At 34.3% G+C, this 21,402-nt stretch overlaps 1 protein-coding gene across 1 annotated transcript in view; it reads left to right on the forward strand.

The window, feature by feature from the left end:
* The first annotated feature begins 47 nt into the window (after nucleotides 1-47).
* itgb1a (integrin, beta 1a) overlaps nucleotides 48-21,402 on the forward strand; it is a 52,116-nt gene continuing 30,761 nt past the window's right edge. The window contains exon 1 of the mRNA XM_073830442.1: nucleotides 48-297. The gene's annotated coding sequence lies outside the window, so the exon portion shown is untranslated. The remainder of the gene's footprint in view (nucleotides 298-21,402) is intronic.

Genomic DNA, 21,402 nt, shown 5'->3' on the forward strand with positions numbered 1-21,402 from the left:
AGGGGCGGGGTCAGTCGGAGGGTCTGCTGACCTCATAGTTTTTCATCCAGCGCTCGTTCATCAGCTCCTCTTTCCAATGCAAACACGTAGACGATAAACGCGGCCAGCGGACTTACTGGAATACTTCATTTCGCGGCGGACGGACTCAAAATGGATTGTTTGGCGTGATTTGTTTTGACTGAAGGTTTTAAGAGAAGTTCTTTTAGGGTTAAAGACAAACAGAAGGATACACGTTGACAAAAGACCCCATATGAGGCTTCGAAAGTGAAGAGGGAAACTAGTAATAAAAGCCAAAAGGTAAAGTTACCGTCTAAACGCTGTCCGCCGAATGATTAGACACAGTTTTTATAAGGGTTTTGTTTTATTTCTTTATCTTTTTTCTATTGAAAAGTGTTTTAAAATCAGATGTGAGTGCGATTTAAAGCCAGAAATGTGAGGTAAAGTTGCTTGTGTGGCTCGAATAACGGTCTCGCAGATATGTTTTTGGTGGTTTATAAAAAGATGTTGTTCTTAGGTTGGTCGAAAAGCCTCTCACAGACACCTCTTTGACAGTTTAGTTGTTTTTGTGATTTCTATCACACAACATGAGGAGAAAAAAGATTCGATAGACACTTTTTTTCTGTTGTTTTATGTTCCATATGTTTTCTATATCAATATAAATGCAGCACATATACACTTGCTTGTTGCTAGGGAGAATAATCTTTCTTAGCATTTCGTGTCTATTAATGTCAGAATATTTATTTATTTATTTCCACAGTTGTATTTCTTAAGACAAAAGAGGAAAGAACCGATGACGTATAGAAAAAAAAAACCTAAAAGTGTCGTTTTACATTCATATCTGAAGCTCAAATTGTAGGTTTCGTGTGGAACTTCATTTGGAATTTGAGAAATATGGTTCTTAGAGTTATTTTTTAAATCATAGACGTTGCATAAAGCAATGAAATAAGAAATAAACATAGAGAAGTACTTTGAGCAAGTAAAAAGCTAGTTCACATACACTCTTAAAAACAAAGGTGATATTCCATAGAAGAAACTATTAGTCTAAATGGTTCCATAAAGGACCTTTAACATCTGAAGAACCTTTCTGTTTCACAAAAGTTTCTTCGTGGCAAATAAGGTTTTTCAGATTATAAAAAGGTAAGCAAGAAATGGCTCTTTAAAGAACCTTTGACTAAATGGTTCTTTGTGGAACCAAAAATGGTTCTTCTATGCATCGCTTGAAGAACCTTTTGAAGCACCTTTATTTTGTAAGAATGTATGTAATGGATTTGCTCATCTGCTTTCTTAGATAAACACATCTAACTGCTATCCAGTATTTACACACAAGCCATTGATCTAGACCAGTGGTTCTCAATCCTGGTCCTGGAGGACCCCTGCTCTGCACATTTTGCATGTCTCCCTTATTTAACACACCTGATTGAGATCATCAGCTCATTAGTAGAGATCCATGAACTGAACTAACAAGCTGAAGATCTCAATCAGGTGTGTTAAATAAGAGAGACATGCAAAATGTGCAGAGCAGGGGTCCTCCAGGACCAGGATTGAGAACCACTGATCTAGACTAACTATACATTACAGAATGACTGTATACTGTATTTCAAGACGTCGCGTCTTTTACTGAATGATTTTTGGACACAAATGAAAAACATGAATGAGAGAAAACACACCCAAGAAATATATCTGTCATGTTTTCTCTCTACAATCCATTTCTCAAATATAACCAAAGCAAGTCTGTTTCCTAAAGCTGACATGTTCCTTTGAGATGTCAATACTCCAGGAAACAGCCTGCATTGATTAATTGGATGCAGTGACACCCTTGCACCCATTTTAATCTGAAGAGGACGTCTGGCCGCTCTGTCCTTTAGAACAACCTTGCGTCTGACAGTAGAGGAGCTTTTTTAATCTAGTAAATGGGCGTCAGACTCAGTGTAGGTGGAATAAATCAGGTGTGTGGCCAGAAGCATCTGTTCGCTGACAGTACATGACCTCTGACTTTCAGAGCAGCTGCTGGACAGAAAAAAACTTTATTATTGGATGTTTGAGCAGTGACCAGTGACAGATCTCTGAGATTGAATACACAGTCCTGTGTTGTGTTGCTCTGTTGGTTACTTAAAGATGCTTAAAACAGTTTTACATATGAAGGTATCAATCATGATTATAATTTTGAATTAGTGGTTAGCTTTTCTTGTTAAGTTTATGTGCAAGCGCAAAGAAAAGTGTTGGTGTTCCCATTCATTCTGGACACTTGTTGACTGCGTTTCCTTCACCATCTCATCCAACACATTGAAATCCAGATGCTTATGTGTCTACAAAACTCATTTCAAGTATTTAAGTTTAGATCAAAAGCTTTTTGAAGATCATACAAAGCATAAATTTAGTCGAGTGTGTCCAAACTTTTCTTTGCTACAGTTCTTTTGTGCTATATAGATACGGTAATAATGCTTTAGTGTTAGTCTTATTCAAGGACTCTTGTCAGTTCTGATCTTAGCTCAAATATTTATAGGAACGTATCCAGCCATTGTTTTCCAGACCTTGTTTGGCAGTCATTCTTAACCAGACTTTGGTCCTGAAACCAGGGGGAGGAAAGTTTAGAGTAACCCCCCCAAAAAATTACAGATTAAAGGAATTCAAAATAAATAAATAACTGTATTTATTTACTTATGTTGTTCTAAACCCATATCCACCATTTTCCTTTGCCCCATGACGCTTTGTGTGAATTATGGGTGTAACTTCCGTTAAACTGTAAACAATCAGCAAAAGGTTTGCTCTATGAACAAAATAACAAGCATTTTGAAAACTGAGTATAGTGAGTTGACATTATTCTACTCAACCTTCAACCATTCAACATCTAAAAGGAAATTTAACATTATAAAAGCATTACTTCATTACCTTCAACATGCAATGAATAACTCATAAAGCTTGATTCTGTCTGCAGCAATATTACAGACATGTTAAATATCATTGTAATATGAAATACAAAAGTTATTTTTTCATTGCTCATACAATGCCAGGTGTTATCTAACTCCCCAAAATGGTAAAGAAGTAGTCCATATGACCTGTGCACTGTATTATAAGTCTTAATATGAAAGCTTTAAGTGAGAGTGTACGTTTTTCGCTGCAAATCTTCTGCCTAGCTTCTAAATTTTTATTGAATATCCTCATATTCAAATTCAACAAAGTACGATCAATTGCAAGACGCACAATAGTGAGATTTGGCATTATGGCATTAAAGCTCATGTCTTTAAATTTCATATCTTAATATATTAAAAACATGCGAGTATGCAAAAGTTATAGACAACGGTATGTCTTTGGATCTGTGGTACATTTTCTCATGTTTGGATGCTTCTCATGTTTAGACATTTTAGTTTCTCTGCACACAATCACACTTTCTGATTCAGTTTTTTCTTGCAGACCATATTATGCTGCCTTAAACATTCTTTATTTCACATAGATTGCATGATGTTCTCAGTGTCTGTTTCTTTATTATTGGGTTGTTGTAAAGCTGTCAGACTTAAATCTTAAAATACATGTGTTTTGAGGCTCTAAATGCCCCAGCGTTTCTTCTCAAAACATTTGGCTTACTCTTTGGATTTGGATTACTCTTCAGTGTTTATTAATGCTTATATTTTGGCTTATAAAGGTTTGAAATCTGTGCATATGAACACTTGTATGAATATTTGTAGCAATAGCCAACAATACATTGTATGGGTTAAAACTATAATTTTTTCTTTTATGCCAAAAATCATTAGGATATTAGCTAAAGAACATGTTCCATGAAGATATTTCATAAATTTATTGCCGTAAATGTATCCAAACTTAATTTTTGATTAGTGATATGCATTGCTAATAACTTTATTTGGACACCTTTAAAGGCGATTTTCTTGATATTTTGATATTTTAATTCCAGATTTTCAAATATTTGTATCACGGCCAAATATTGTTTATATCCCAACAAACCATACATCAATGAAAGCTTATTTATTCAGTTTTCAGATGATGTATAAATCTCAATTTGAAAAAAATGACCTATTCTGACTGGTTTTATGGTTCAGGGTCACAAATGAGAGGTAGTAAACTCTCTTTAGACTGCAATCCCCTGTAAATGTTTTGATGTCGTGATAAAGGAGCTCAGAATGTGTGTGTATATCTCCTTTCCAGTGGTAATATCTCTTTTAAGTTGTTTGATGTTGGTCTGGAAAACAGGCCCCTGTCTAATCTGATCTGCTTTATGTCCCCTCCCTATTTCCTTCGAACCGTCCACTAGTGCCGTCTGATCTCGGTTCTCATTGCTCTTACCGGTCAGCCAATGAGAAAGAACCTTTCTTTGCCGGTGTACAATGTAAGCAGTATTCATGTGAGCCAGCAAAGGTCACACATAAATTAGCTTGAAATTGACCTGCAGAGGCATGTGGTCAATGCTGGATTGTGTAGCTGGTTTCTCGGCCGTTTTAACCAATCTTCTTGCCAATCTGATAAGAGTAAAAATGATGAAATCAGTTGTTGTTTTACATGCTGAGTGAATGGAATAGAAAAGAAATCTATTTTACTAGAAAAAAATGCATGCAGTAAATCTAATGCAGCAAATGCAAGTTATTTCCACATGTTAGCTGCTAAGGTGTACCATTATTCTTATTTTTACAATGAGCATGAATTGGTTTGTTAAGGTCTTTGGGGTAAGATGGCCTGAAGTAGCCTTAGTTTGGGAAAGTTTTGAATCAATTCTGCACAGTGAACAGCTGCTGTTGTACAGCTGTGGGTAGAAATGCAGAACCATTCGGACCCATCTGTCAGAAAAAGAAAAACCATACAAAGTGAGACATTATATTCTTCCTCATCTGGGGTAAATTTTCACCAAACAGGAAGGTTAATCTTAATTCAACTGCCCTCATGTAAACTACTTTCAGGTCAGTGTAATGTCGCTGGAAGTCATTGATGTCAAATTAAAATTGACTGGACAGAAATCAATCTCCGACTAGCAAGGTAAGGTTTTTGGATTTGGAAAGTCTTTATACAGAGACTTTACAGAAATTGCTGCATAGCAGAAATTACTACTCTAATTGTTTATACGTAGGTTAACATAATTTTAATGTGGATGCTGAAACCTAAAATATGAAAGGAGTGACAGCATTCAAAGTCTCTCTCACGATATACAGTACAGTGCCTTGCGAAATTATTTATACCCCTTCATTTTTTTTCACGTTTTGTTATGTAGCTGCCTTATGTTAAACTACTTTAAATTACTTTTTTCCCCACATCAATCTACACTCCCTACTCCATAATGGCAAAGCAAAAAATAGGTTTTTAACATTTGTGCAGATTTATAAAAAAAAACCTGAAAAGATCCCATTGCATAAGTATTCATACCCTTTTCTTGAATGAGTCTGATTTAGAAAGACACACACCTCTCAGAAAAGGTCTAACAGCTGAAAATGCATATCAGAGCAAAAACCAAGATAACTGCCTGTAGAGCTCAGTGACAGACTTGCGTTAAGGCAATGATCTAGGGAAGAGTTCAGAAACAAATCTGCTGCATTGAAGGTTGACAGAAGCATTCTCCATAATGGAAGACGATTGGAACAACTAGGACTCTAGAAAATGTCTGCCAGCCCCCATCCAAGCTGACAGAGATGGAGAGGTGAAAAGGTGAGGCCAAGAATGGCAGATAATTGCAAAATGCAGATGTGCAAAGCTTGTCACATCAGACCCAAAAAGACTTGAGGCTGTAAAGGTGCTTCAACTATGTACTGAGTTAAGGGTATTAATACTTATGCAATCTACTTATTTCAGTGTTTTATTTTTAATAAATTAGTAAAATTTGCATATCTGTTTTTTGCTTTGTCATTATTATGGTGTATGGAGTGTAAATCGATGTGGGGGAAAACTAGTTTAAAGCAGTTTAACATAATGCTGCAACAAAACAAAATGTGAAAAAAAATGAAGGGGTATGAATACTTTTGCAAGGCACTGTACACTAATTTTTAAATTGTTTAAATGGTTAATTGCTGAAAATCGTATTATGATCCACTCTGTGAAACTGCGCATATCAATGCGTATGATTGTTTGTGATTCTTTAATGTTGCATTTTTAGCATATTTATGGTCAATTTTTGAGTCATAGCACACATTTTGTTCTCTATGATATGAAACTTAGTGGTAGAATTGTACATGGCACTACTTTTCACATAAAATACATACAAACCCTCATGAGATCACATTGAACTAATGCTCCATGGGTTTTAGTTAGAGGTTCAGTTTCCAATTTTGGAAAACTTTGAACGTTGGTCTAAATAAATAAATTAAATTTAAATTACAGTTATTACTGTTGTCCCAGGAAACCAATTCCTTACACCTTTTATCTTGTACATCTTGTATCCTGTTTAGTCATGTCACACAATGGATCATGTGTGTGTTTGTGTGTATATATACATATAATGTCGCAGTCCTCATCTCCTGTTGGGTTTATTTTATGATAACAACCAGCTGACTCGATATCACGATTTTACTGCCCAAAATTAGACGGACCAAGTGACCAATACAGATCTTAGATAAAACCATCCATTTCCTCTGAACTATTATAAGCCTCCTTATCTACAGAGAATTTGACAGCTCTGCTATGCCTGTAATGGTAACACTTTACAACATTATTTAATGCAATAAACTATGAATTAAGAATGAACATGAATTTGAAATGAACAATAGTATTTAGAAGTAAACATCAACCTACAATAATAAATGCAAGACAGATTGTTCAAAGCTAATTAGCTTAATATCTAATGCATAATCTAAGTTTAATTGTGAAGTGTTACTGCTGTAACCTAATAGCCTGGAATAGAACTGCTCACCCTTGTATGACTAAAAGGATTTGTTAGGACGTGCTATTGTCCTCTGAGTCAGCCCCTCCAATACTGTGAATTATTCATTCATATCCAATAATAAAAATGATAGATGAGCATGTGACTGCGTCATTTTCCTACATCCTACATTTTCCTAGTGATGCATCGACCACAGTTGAACCAGATTAGTTCAAGTCTGAAGGGGATTCACTACCACAGTGCATAAAATTGTTCATCTATCAGTGTGTATGTGTATATATATATATATATATATATATATATACTACCAATCAAAAGTTTGGACACACTTCTCCATCAAAGAGAATGTGGAAGTGTGTCCAAACTTTAGACTGGTAGTGTAGTAGGTATCACACAGGTCCTGGTGGGTGGTTTTTGGGCAGAGCTTCACCACAAGGGGTTTCTGGCTCTTTGCCAAACTGCATGCTGGTTTCCTGTGTGATAGGAGAGATTCTTGTAAAGCCAGCACAACGGTTAAAAGGGACCAGTCAGGCAGAAGCAGTAACATTACGATGGCCCTGAACCCTGTAATGCCAGCTTCAGGTCTCAGAGGAGTAATATATCATGTTCAGTGTAGTCCATGCATTATGTGTGTGCAAGCTTTTATAGAGGGCTAACTCTCACCCAGCCTTCAATTTGATTCATTTGAGTTGCATTTGATTGATACTAGCAGAGATGCTGGGAATAGGGTATAAAAGCCTTTGTTCTGGTCATTGGGAAAACACATCTCATGGATTCCTAGAATGTTTTTTAGGAGGATGGTAGAGTTTGTGGTTGACTACAGAGGGTGGAGAAGATTAAATGAAGGGGTTGGGCTTAGGGTGGAACCAAACTAGATGTGTTTAACCATATATTCAACCCAGGCTCATTGGAAAAAATGTGCCTGTATCTGCATTTTTGCAATGTGTTCATCACATGTGACATTTTGACACAGTTCCTTTTTACACAATTGATCATTAGGCAGAATAAGGATTAATAAAGACTTACTTCTTGTGGTTTCTTTCACAATACTAGTTTATGACCTCAAAACACTTTTAAAATAGTGCATGATTTGCAACCTAATACATTTTGAAGTTTGCATTTCATAACCAGTTCTCTTTGTTTTTTGCAACCTGATCTCATGACGAAAACGCACTAAAACGTTTTCGCAAGACGCTAAATAAATGTACGTTTCGTGACCTATTCAGTGTGAAATGTCCACTGAGTGGTGCTAAAAGAGCATTAGATTTTTTTCCCTGGAACAGATGAACGTACATATAGTACGTTTTATGTGACGTTGTGTACAGTGTACAGTTCTGACTTGAAATGTCTGTTGAGTGGTGCTATAACTCTAATGCTCTGTGATGTTTTAAAATAACATACCATCTGCACTACACCTAAACCTATAGTATGGACAAAAGCAAATTTGATGTAAAAACGCAATTGTATTTCTATCTTTCATCTTTCAACTCTTTCATCGTGAGTCATGTTTTTCACAGGATTTGTACCAATGCCAAGTCTTAATTCCCTGCCAGCTGAGCTACCAAGCAAGCTTGTTATGTCCCAAAAGCGAAACATATGGAGCTGCGATTATAACTGTGTATGAAAACGATTACAAGAGCGTGCTGTTTTACCACCTATAGTGTTAATTTATGTTGGAAACTGCAGTGATATGTACCTATTAGTATGTATTTCACATTTTGCAAAAAAGTTTCTATAGGTACGTTTTTGACATGATATCAGGTAGCTTTTCCGTTGTTGTAAACTTGCTCGATAACCCACCCGGTACAGCATTACACTTGCAATTTAAAAGAGTCCTTGAATCACAAGTCACAATAAAGTGGCTCAAAGACTTATAGAAACAAACTATAGTGACATAGTTTATGTCTTTCTTTTTTCAGTAGTAAAGAAATTGTTTTTTCAGGAAAACATTTCAGGATTTTTCACCAAAAAGGGGACTTCAGTGGTGCCCCGAGTTTAAATTTCCAAAATGCTGTTTAAATGCGGCTTCAAACAATCCCAAATGCGGTTGTAAACGGTCCCAGCCGAGGAAGAAGGGTCTTATCTAGCGAAACGATCTGAATTTAAATACTTTTTAAACTCAAACAATCGTCTTGTCTTGCTCTGCCTGAACTCTGTTTTTCTCTGGTTCAAAACAGTTAGGGAATATCGAAAAACTCCCATCATATTTTCTCCCTCAACTTTAAAACTTATTTCAAAATCATCCTACATCGCTGCAGAAGTACTGACCCATGGTTTGCAAAGTGAACATGCAAAGATCAAACACCCTTAACAAAAATGGTAAAACAGCGATGAAGGACGATTTTGAAGTTGAGGGTTTTTTTTTTTTTTTTTGGACATTCCCTAACTTTACACATTTCTTTTCAAAACTGCTCAAATATGCACAACAACCAGTGTAATAAAACATTGCCAGATTCACATTCATCTGTTTTGGATAAAACTGAAGCATTTGACATTTTAAAAGCACATCCAGCATTTACATTTGCAAAATGAATTTTAACATTTCAATTTAACAACTTTAACAAGTCAGTTGCTGAATTACAGTATAACAACTTTGCAGGCAATTTGTGCAACTGATGAGTTATTCCTAGTGCTGCTTATTAAGGCAATATCAAGATGATAGAATGAGAACAATCTCATTGGCTATGTTGACATGTACACTTTTTGTCTCAATCAGAAAGAAATCATTCCAAATGCTTAAATGAACGCTCAATAAAGTGATCGGGTTGATGTACATGTTTAGGCACAAGTTTCTAGTTTCCCTCTGTTTGCGTGTACTATTCTCATGCAATTGCTTCTTTTCTTTAATGAGCAGACTTATTATTTATGTTTCGGTCTTAAATAAAAGGCAACAAGCACGTGAAGCTTTGTGCCGTGCTTTTTGCCCATTCCTGTGGTCAAAACAAGCCTGGTTTGGATTAAAGTATAAAGTGAAGACCAATTGGACTTTGTTCTGCTCCACTTCACAGATGCTGAGTGGAAAGAGAATTTTAGAATAACATGACAGTCATTTATGACACTTTATTCTACAAAAACAACAGCTCGTTTCAAGCATCATGTGCCATTACGCCCTTTCTAATTCATCGCACAGTACTTCCCAGTTTCGGTTTTCAAGCCAATCAAGTGTTTACATGTCCTCTCGCTCGAATTAGAAAAGGTCTACACCAATCCTTCCAATCCAAATGGAAATTTTATTCGGATCGAGGTTGATTAAGGTGTTTACATAAAGAGTTTTCAGTCTGATTGAGCCATCAGTCTGATTATTTGGTTGCATGTAAACATAGCCAGTCATTTACATTGAAGGAGGAGCCCAAACCTTATCAGCAGTTACTTGTAGCAGTAACACCCTAGTAACCGTATAGCAACCTACTAAAAAAAAAAAAAAAAAGGATCAGAAAAGGATGATCACATTATATTTGGATATGCTTTTTGTAGTAGCCTGCACAATGAATGACCTTCTTTTGTTTCTTATTCTGGTGTCTCTCTGCTGCATGCTGATTACATACATCTTGTTCTGTTTGTGTCGTTGTTCAATTGTGGTTGGCTAAGTAATGTCCAGTATAGCAGAAAGTGGTATTGATCCAGTAAATGTGGAGGATGGGCTTGAACTTGAGCATTAGCATGGTCAATATTTTCCTAAAGGTCCTTCTTATAGAAACAATAGCATTACTCTTTGATTTTTAGCAATGTTCACAATCAATTTTGTAGTTTGAAAGTCAAACAGTTTTGCAAATGCATTTGGACGCTTAAACCTGTTCCTTGTTACAAGTTACATTTACTTACTATAGTAATAACAATAAATTATTCATAATTGCAAGCAATTAACCCTAAACCAAACCACATCCTAATGCTGTAAGTACATGTTGTTAATTAATATCACTACGTCTTAATTGTATAATTACTCTGTAACAAACCTTAAAATAGTAATGACGCTTTATTTGTACATTTAAATACTGACTAGAATTAGTATTTACTAGAACTAGAACAGGTACTTACTATAGAGTTAGGATTAGGGTTTAGTTTAGAAATAAATTTAGACATAAAAATGGGTCAAAAACTCTTTGTTAACTGAAATAAAATTATGAAATTGAAAATTAAACAAACTAAACAAAAATGTAAAAAGTTGCCTTGGCAGGTAATTTAAATGAAAAAGTATATTAGCTTAAGAGTTAAAGCTGAAATAAAAATAAGTTAAACCTGAATAGTAATATTCAATAAGAACAAAAACTAACAAAATTACTAAAAATTAAAATGAAAACTAAAAATATAAAAATAAAAGCTACTTCACAATGTACACTACCAGTAAAAAGCTTTCAGAAAGATTTTTAATGTTTTTAAAGAAGTCTTTTAGCGCTCACCACGCTTGCATTTTTGTGATCCAAATTCTGAAATATTTGTACTGTTTAAAATAACTGTTCTCTATTTGAATATATTTTAAAATGTCTATTTTTCCTGTGATTTCAAAGCTTCAGGTAATAGCATTTAATATACATTTCAGCTATGATAAATATTAATTTAATTGCAATTAACATGCATTTAAAGATCTGAAAACATGACATTCAGTTGCGCTTTTAAGTGTACTCTTAAGCACAGTCAAATAAAAAATTATCCACACACCAGATATAATTTTTTATATTTTTTTTACTAGTGGGTTCAGGAGACTATAGTTCATTTATGTAAGCGAGGATAGCAAAATAAAGTATACTGTGACATATTATACCCAAAAAATTCTCATAAAGTGGACAACCGGTAAAATTTGAGACCAAAAATGATTCAAACCCGACCATGTTTTGCTTAAGTGTTTTTCTTTAATTGCTAATGAAACTTGAACAAAATTAAGCATTGCTTGGTAATTGGTCAACAAAGTAGTGATGATTGTGTATTGTGTAAATCTTTTCATACTAACAGTTGTCTGAATGTTTGGTTGATTGCAATCCATTACATACCTTTCTATCAAAGTTATCTGACATTATCAGGACGAATTTGTTCTGATAAACTGTGATAATGTGAGAAATGTTGAAGATTGTTAAATAAATTTAGTTAATTCCATAATAAATACCTTTTATTTACCTTTTAAGATTATAACATGTACTTTTTTAAAAACACAGGAAAAACTAGCCATCCTGAGTGTGATTATACTGAAACAGTAGCAATATTGAAAATATATAAAAAGTCTTTAGAAGCATTTTGAGATTTTAAGAGCTTGAGAAGACCAACATAAATCTTTAAATGAGCAACAGAAGCAGTCAGCAAGACTTTCTTCAGCGCTGCAGGCGGATTGTTAAACCTGGAGCTCATTACACGCTCCCCCATTTTAAAGCGATATTATCTCATGGTTGTGTTTGGCCCTCGTTTCAGGACAGAGGTTGACTGGGGCATTCGTGGGCATTTGTTCTGATCCCTCTTTCAAAATCCAAAATGGAAAAGACAGGGAAGAAGAAAGAGGGTGGCCTTTCCATGCAGTGGTTTAGGTTTGAAGTTTGGGTTTGGACTGGAGGTGGGATTTCAGTGTCCTGAAGAGAACAGCCACCCTTTCCTGTTTTTCTCTTTACTCCTTTTTTTATTTCTCTTGAGTGTTTTTTCTATATTTGCATTTATCTTTGTGTTATCTTTATATGCCAAAGAAAATGACTGTAGGATTAGAAGAAAGTTGACTTCCGTTCAAAAGATCAAACTTTCAGCCACTGCTGAGTTTTGTTGTGACACTATCTGTGTGTTGGGCCACACACTTGTACCAGGTTTTTTTTTTTTTTACCAGAGAGAACATTTTGTAGATAGGGATATCATTCCTATGATGCTTTCTGTTCAGCCTCCCCCAAGCATTCCTGAGTCCAGCTGTGAAACCTCATTGAACAGAAACAGAGCAAAAGCCATGTCATTTTTTATTTTTTTCAGTTTGACACCTAAATGGTGTTTTACAAGTTGGCTTATGTTCACACTCTTAATTAGGACAGAAAATGTTTTTCTTGGCTAGGTCAAAGATATTATTGCTACCTGACACTAAAATTGTTAGGAATATTTTTGTTAACTGAAATAAAATTATTAAATTGAAAATTAAACTAAGCATAAATGTAAAAAGTTGCCTTGGCAGCTAAGGTAAATGAAAAACTATATCAACTTAACAGTTAAAACTGAAATAAAAATAAATTAAGCCTAAATAGTAATATTCAATAAGAACAAAAACTAATAAAAATGCAAAAGCCCATAACAAAATTACTAAAAATTAAAATGAAAACTAAAAAAAATATAAAAATAAAAGCTACTTCATAATGTACACTACCAGTGAAAAGGTTTTGCACAGTAATGTTTTTAAAGAAGTGCTCACCAAGCCTGCATTTATTTGATTCAAAGTATAGCAAAAACAGTAAAATTCTGAAATATTTTTACTATTTAAAAAACTGTTCTCTATTTGAATATATTTTAAAATGTATTTTTTTTCTGTGATTTCAAAGCTGAATTTTTAGCATCATAACTCCAGTCACATGATCCTTCAGAAATCATTCTAATATTCAGATTTTCTGCTCAAAATTTATTTTTTTTATTATGACTATGTTGAAAACAGCTGAGTAGAACTTTTTCAGGTTCCTTTGATACATAGAAAGTTTAGAAGAAGATTTATCTAAAATAGAAATCTTTTGTAAGGTTATAAATGTCTTTATTATCACTTTTGATCAATTGAAAGCATTCTTGCTAAATAAAAGTATTTCTATCATTTCTTTCCCAAAAAAAAAATATATTGTACTGACTCCAAGCTGTTGAATGGTGTAGTGTATAATAAAGCTTTTCATTTTAGATAAATGCTGACCTTTGGATCTTTCTACATGACACTGAAGACTGGAGTAATGATGCTGAAAATGTAGCTTTGATCACAGGAATGAATTATTTTTTAAAATATATTAAAATAGAAAAACTGTTATTTTAAATAGCAAAAATATTTCACAATATTATTATATTTTTGGTCAAATAAAAGCAGCTTTGGTGAGCAAAAGAGACCTTTTTAAAAATACATTAAAAATCTTACTGTCCAGAAACTTTTGACTGGGAGTGTAAGTAAAAACTACAAAGGTATAGAAATAATGATAATAATAATAAGGCTTTTTAAGTCGTTTCTAATTATTTATTTATCTGTTGGTTTGTTGGTTTAAAAGTATAAAGTGCCCTTTAATGCATTTTTTCTGTAAAAAAAAAACAAAACTTAAATTAATGTCGTTCAGGTGGTGTTTACACAACACTGTTTTTAGCTTAAAATGTAAAACGTTTTATGCATTTTGGCTGTTCATTTACACGTCAACTGTGTTTTGAGGGCCTGGAAACAACACATGAGTTTACAAGTGCAAGTTTTTGAAAATTATACCATTGTTAATTGTGTGTGAACTACAAAAATGTGAATTTGTGTGTGCATATTATTGTGTGTTTCCAACAAAGTGACATTGCAAACTACTGGCCTGGTATCCGTAACACTGTTTATTGTCATTTTTGCAGATTTCACAACTCGTTTCTCATCTGTACACAAAACTTGCAAAGAAAAAATGCAAAAATTACAAAGAAATAAACGCACGGCTTTTCCATTTTTGGTACATCGTTGACATGTAAACGTACCCTTATAGTCAGTGTAACGGGAAGCTTTAGGCCTAAAGAGTCTATGTGTGACCTCACAGAGCTAAACTCTCAGTGACACGCAGTCTAATCTGGTCGCTCTGCCCGACATGCTGTCTGCAAGCTGTGTGTATAAACGGCACACTAGGAGGAACCGTTTTTTAACACACACACTTATTAACTCACACTGACGGAATTACACAAGACTTAGTTTGCTTTACTAAGAACAGACTCACAGCCTAACAACTTTCAGAGGTGTTACCCACTTACCTGTGATTTAATCTGGGCTGCCGCAGTTCCCACAGTGGCTCGCTTTAGCGTTTTAAGGGTGGAATTCTTCTGAGCCACCTCATCCCTGTCCATTGAGTTTAATGGAAACCACATGCATTACATTCAGCAGGGAAGTAAAAGGCATTTTTGGCCTCACCCTGGACGCCCCACATCAGCAGAAGGGTGTTTTTGTTTCCAGCCAGACCTTAACAACGCTGGTTATACTTGTGATTTCTTTGGAAAGGCCATTGATGTGCTGTGTAATTTAGAGGAAGCGTACTAGCATCAGACATGACTTACAGTACATCAAGTCAGTATCATGTTATGATGTCTGTCAACACTTTTGGTTAATGATATACTATTTGTAGACTGTGCTGGTTGCCAAAATGTCTTAATGTTTTAGTTTGTGCATTTTTACTATGGTTTTGTGCATTGAACTATTGCAGACCATTTATTTTACATCTCATAGAACAAGCAAAATAATCTGTCAATGGGGTAAGAAAAAAAAAAATCTTATTTCAAGCAGAAGAAAGATTATTTTTCTTAGCCCATTGGCAGATTGCCAATGCAAAATGCGCATATTTTGACTTATTTTTTCTGAAAACAAGACAATACTTTTTACTCATCTAGAAAATCCTTCTTGATTTAAGAATTTTTAGGTATTTTGACCGGAAACAAGACAAAAATCTAAGTAAGAATTTTTTGCAGTCTAGCATTTATTTTACATCTCATGCACTGAAAAAATGCTTTTAGTACTTAGATTTTTTTTGTCTTGTTTCCAGCCAAAATATCTAAAAATTCTTAAATCAAGAAGGATTTTCTAGACGAGTAAACATTATTGTCTTGTTTTCAAAAAAACAAGTCAAAATTAACTGTGTTTTTGTTTGAAACAAGCTAAATAATCTGCCAATAAGGTAAGAAAAATAATCTTGTTTTCTGTTTGAAATAAGATATTTTGCAGATTATTTTGCTTTTTCTAAGCACAAACTCACTTACTTTTGACTTGTTTTTACTGAAAACAAGACAATTTTTACTCATCCAGAAAATCCTTCTTGATTTCAGATTTTTTTTTTATATATATATATATATATATTTTGGCTGGAAACAAGACAAAAAAATTAAGTAAGAAAGGCATTTTTTGCAGTGTGAAGCTTTTGGAGGGGAAATTTTGTAATGCTAAAGATAATGTGTGTTAGCTTTGAGGACATTTCTATGCTAGTGTAGTTCTAAAGCCTAACAAAATTATTGAACTAATTATTGAATTAAAAGAGATAAGCACTTTCCCTTGTAAAAAAAAGAAGTGCATACTTTTAAAAAGAACACTTATAGAAAATATATATACTTTAAAGGGAAATACTTAAGTGCAAACTGAGTGTAATGCTTTAGACACTTAATTGCATGTTAAATTAAAATTTATATTAAATACAAATGCCTGAACTTTAGAGTGCTTTTTTGACCTAATAGGCCTTAAGTATATATTGTAAAATTTAAAAAATAAAATAAATACAATATTGGAGTATGTTTTACAAGAAAATGTTATATTGGTTTTGTTTATTTTATTGTGTTGCCATTTCTTTGTCCTTGTTTTTGAATATTTACTATCAATTGTTGAGTGAAGATTGTTTGTTTGTGTAAACTAAATTTACTTTAATGTAACTTCTAATAAAACTTGTCGTGTATGTCAATGCATTGGAATATATTTGTAATTACACATTTATAATGATTAAGTAATTTAGTACATTTAAAATATTTTAACTTTTAAAATGCATTGTGAACTAATGATCTAATCAAGTACTTCTTTAAAACATGACACAAAAATAAATAAATGATTTAAAACATATTTAATTCAACATTTTTACAGTTTATTAAAATGCTTTTAATAAAATGCACTTTCTAAAGTATGATTTAAGTGGCCTTTTATTTCCTTTAATATTATATTATTTGTAACTACGCTTTTGTTTATAATTTGTAAATACTCTTGAGATTTAAAGTGCACTACAAGTGCACATTCAGTCCACTTCTTTTTCACCAGGGATGGGGTGTTTTTCTCTAGGAAGTTTTATTAATAATTTAATTTCCTGTTTTTTTGTGTTTTTTTTTTTGGATATGTCAGCACAGGAAAGAAAACATCATTCGTCAAGCCTTTTACTTCAATTAAAGGAAGCTTATTTTAGCACATGATAATGTTAGCCGCCCATACTTTCTAAAAGATTTCATTCTGCTTCTGAGCCCTTTACTGACATATGGAGCCAAATACAGGATCATTTATTAACCAGACACAACACACGGCCTCATGGGACACGCTAATCAATAATGCTTTACCTGGCAGGACAGACAACAGCTATTTATGCTTTCAGCAGGCAAAAGTGCTCTGAATCTAATGAGAGATCAATCTTACAGGAACTACAGAGACTATTGAACAGAGGATCATTTTTGAACCTGAGTTTTAGATCAAAATAATCCTATTATGAGACATTGTGTAATCAGTATACAATAATGGCATTATATCTTTAGACAAAATGCAGTTAAAGCAGTTATTTTAAATAGGAAAAATATTTCACAATATTATTATATTTTTGATCAAATAAATGCAGCTTTGTTGAGCAGAAGAGACTTCTTTAAAAAACATTAAAAAATCTTATTGTCCAAATACTGGTATGGTAGTGTAAAAACTACAACAGTGTAGAAATAATATTAAACCTCAGCTGAATAACAAAATAAAATAAAGGTCAGAATAAGGCTTTATTTGGGATTTATTTGTTGGTTTAAAAGTATAAAGTACCTTTTAATGCATGTTTTATGTAAAAATAAATAAATAAATAAATCTAGAATTTTTCTCATTCAGGGGTGTTTATAGAACACTGTTTTTGACTTAAAATAGAAAATGTTTTATGCATTTTGGCTGTTTATTAACACAACAGCTGTGTTTTGAGGGCCTGGAAACACACTGTGAAAATGAGTTTCAAAGTGCAAGTTTTTGAAATTGATACTGTTATTAATTGTGTGGAAACTACAAAAATGTGAATTTGTGAAAACTGACATATGTGTGAATATTATGCATTGCATAATGTTTCCTGCAAAGTGGCATCGCAAACTACTGGCCTAGCATCCATAACAGTGTTTTTAGTCATTTTTGAAGATATCGCAGCTTGTTTCTCATCTGTACACAAAACTTAAAAAAAAAAAAACAAAGAAAAAAAAACAGAGCTTTTCAATTTTCGGTACGTCGTTGACATGTAAATGTACCCTTATAGTATCAGTATACAATAATGACATTATATCTCTAGACAAAATGCAGTTAATGCAGTTAAAGCAGTTATTTTAAAAAGGAAAAACATTTCACAATATTATTATATTTTTGATCAAATAAATGCAGCTTTAGTGAGCAGAAGAGACTTCTTTAAAAAAAAAACATTAAAAATCTTACTGTCCAAAAACCTTTGACTGGTAATGTAAAACTACAACAGTGTAGAAATATTATTAAACCTCAGCTGAATAACAAACGAACATCCCAAAACATTTTTTTTAATTATTTCTGATTATTTATTTATTTGTTGGTTTAAAAGTATCAAGTGCCTTTTAATGCATGTTTTATGTAAAAAAAAAAAAAAATAATCTAGAATTTTTCTCATTCAGGGGTGTTTATAGAAAAGTGCAAGTTTTTGAAAATGATACTATTATTAATTGTGTGGAAACTACAAAAATGTGAATTTGTGAAGACTGACATGTGTGCAAATTATGCATTGCATAGTGTTTCCTACAAAGTAGCATTGCAAACTACTGGCCTAGCATCCATAACACAGTGTTTTGAGTCATTTTTGCAGATTTCGCAGCTTGTTTCTCATCTGTACACAAAAATTTTAGTTTTAGAAAAGCACAGCTTTTCCATTTTTGGTCCATCATTGACATGTAAACGTGCCCTTATAGTATCAGTATACAATAATGACATTATATCTCTAGACAAAATGCTCCTGGTTTAAAAGACCAGTTATCCCGATGACAAATATTTAAAATATATAATAAAATAAATAGAAAATACTAAATAGTCGCACTACAACTTTTCTATGATTACACAGTGTGTCAAGTTAAGTTTTTAAAGATATTGTTGGTCCACTCAAGTAACACCCTTTGCCTAAAAGAGTCGGCACTATTTTTGGCAAGGGGAAGAGCCGCTAGGAAACGGTGTGAGCGGTGAATGATGGTTACCCGGGAATGGCATCTGAGAGGTGTATTTAAATAAGCCCAGCGGTTCCTCTTGCAGGAGCTGAGAATAGATGAGCTCAGTTCAGTGATGAAGGTTTATGACCTCCAGTGAACTCAAGGTCAAAATATGAGCAGTAAAACATGCTTTTCAACATTTCAGGGACAGATCAACTAGAGATACGTCCTCGAGGTTAGTTTACCTTGTGAGTCTATTACATGGCTGTCATAATGAGGTTATAAGGACAAGGAGAGTTGCATTTTGATCTCTATATTGCTTAAAATATCCAGGTTTTGGCTTTCGTTTTCCTGTTTTCATAATACAAGGCTCGAAGTTCACTTTTTTACTTGGTAGCACTGGTGCTCCCAACTTCAAAATATTAGGAGCACACAATGAATATTAAGGAGCACCACAACTGCCACTTGAGCAGAACAGCCAGCATTCGTCACGGCTTTTCTTTTTAGCAATGCACGATCTTGATTCTTCATGGCATTCTTGATTCTGATTGCTGATGTTTTACAAGCAAATGGCCTGATTCTGAAAGACTTTTTTAAATGTGTTTTATGCCTTAAGCAAGGGACAAGAATTAATGAAAATATGAGTACATGAACAAGAAGTTTATTTTCTCTATTACAGGTAGAGCCATTTAAATTAGAGGCAACCACTGCATTTTTATACAATCTACAGTATAAATAACAAAAAATAAACGACACAGTTCTTTCTTAATCGTATTAAGTGCAAACAATAAATTCAGCCATAATCAAAGCAGGCTACTCTCTTAATGTTCAAAGTGCAAATAGAGACTGCATTTTTCAAGCATGATACAGAGCTGTAGACAACTACACAACCTATTATAGCCCAAAGCCTAGATATGTTATGTAGCTTAATTTGCGCTCATTGGGGAGTCGCTCTCTAAACGTGGGGTATTACAATTGCTTTTAAATGTACGTGTGTGTTTTACTTTCATTTTGTTTTAACGATCGCTCGAAACTCTCTGTGGTGCTGAGCGTGCATTCTACAATACAAGACATTAATTTAACAAAAAAAATTAAAGGTGGGGGGACACAAAATGGTTTTTAAAAAGTGTGTTCCCAGTGGAAATTACAAGTGACAAGTGAAATTGGAGTGACAAATGCTCTCAAATATCTTCTGAGGATATTTTGGGAGCATATGTGACCAAGATGGTCACAATTTCGAGCCCTGTACTTGCTGAGGGTAATGATCAAAAAGTAGTAATAATCAGCCAGTCGTGCCTGAGAAGGTGGGATCTACAGCGAATGGTCAAAAGTGATGCAAATATGTGTACATATTACAGTGAGGAAAAAAATTATTTGATCCCCTACTGACTTTGCACGCTTGCCCACTGACAAAGAAATGGTCAGTTTATAATTTTAATGGTAGGTTTATTTTAACAGTGAGAGACAGAATAACAACAAAAAAATCCAGAAAAACACATTTCAAAAATTTTATAAATGGATTTGCATTATAATGAGTGCAATAAGTATTTGACCCCTTTGCAAAACCCAAGTTGGCAATCACAGAGGTCAGATGTTTCTTGTAGTTGGCCCCCAGGTTTGCACACATCTCAGGAGGGATTTTGTCCCACTCCTCTTTGAAGATCCTCTCCAAGTCATTAAGGTTTCGAGGCTGATGTTTGGCGACTCGAAGCTTCAGCTTCCTCCACAGATTTCTATGGGATTGAGGTCTGGAGACTGACTAGGTCACTCCAGAACCTTAATGTGCTTCTTCTTGAGCCACTCCTTTGTTGCCTTGGCCGTGTGTTTTAGGTCACACACATCTGCGATCCATTTTCAATGCCCTGGCCCTGATGGTACATGGCCTCGTCCATCGTCCCTTTGATGCGGTGCAGTTGTCCTGTCCCCTTAGCAGAAAAACACCCCCAAAGCATAATGTTTCCACCTCCATGTTTGACGGTGGGGATGGTGTTCTTGTGGTTATAGGCAGCATTCCCTCTTCCTCCAAACACGGCGAGTTGAGTTGATGCCGAACAGCTTGATTTTGCTCTCACCTGACCACAACACTTTCACTCAGTTATCCTCTGAATCATTCAGATGTTCATTGGCAAACTTCAGACGGGCTGTACATGTTCTTTCTTGAACAGTGACCTTGCGGGCGCTGTAGGATTTCAGTCCTTTACGGCGTAGTGTGTTACCAATTGTTTTCTTGGTGACTATGGTCCCAACTGCTTTGAGATCATTGACGAAATCCTTCCGTGTAGTTGTGGGCTGATTCCTCACCGTTCTTATAATTGAAACTCAACGAGGTGAGATCTTGCATGAAGCCCCAGACCGAGGGAGACAGTTATTTTGTGTTTCTTCCACAACTGTTGTCACCTTCTCACCAAGCTGTTTGGCGATGGTCTTGTAGCCCATTCCAGCCTAGTGTAGGTCTACAATATTGTCCCTGACATCCTTAGACAGTTGTTTGGTCTTGGCCATGGTGGAGAGTTTGGAATCTGATTGAT

This window comes from Garra rufa, chromosome 24 (assembly GCF_049309525.1).
Source record: "Garra rufa chromosome 24, GarRuf1.0, whole genome shotgun sequence".
Classification (NCBI taxonomy): domain Eukaryota; kingdom Metazoa; phylum Chordata; class Actinopteri; order Cypriniformes; family Cyprinidae; genus Garra; species Garra rufa.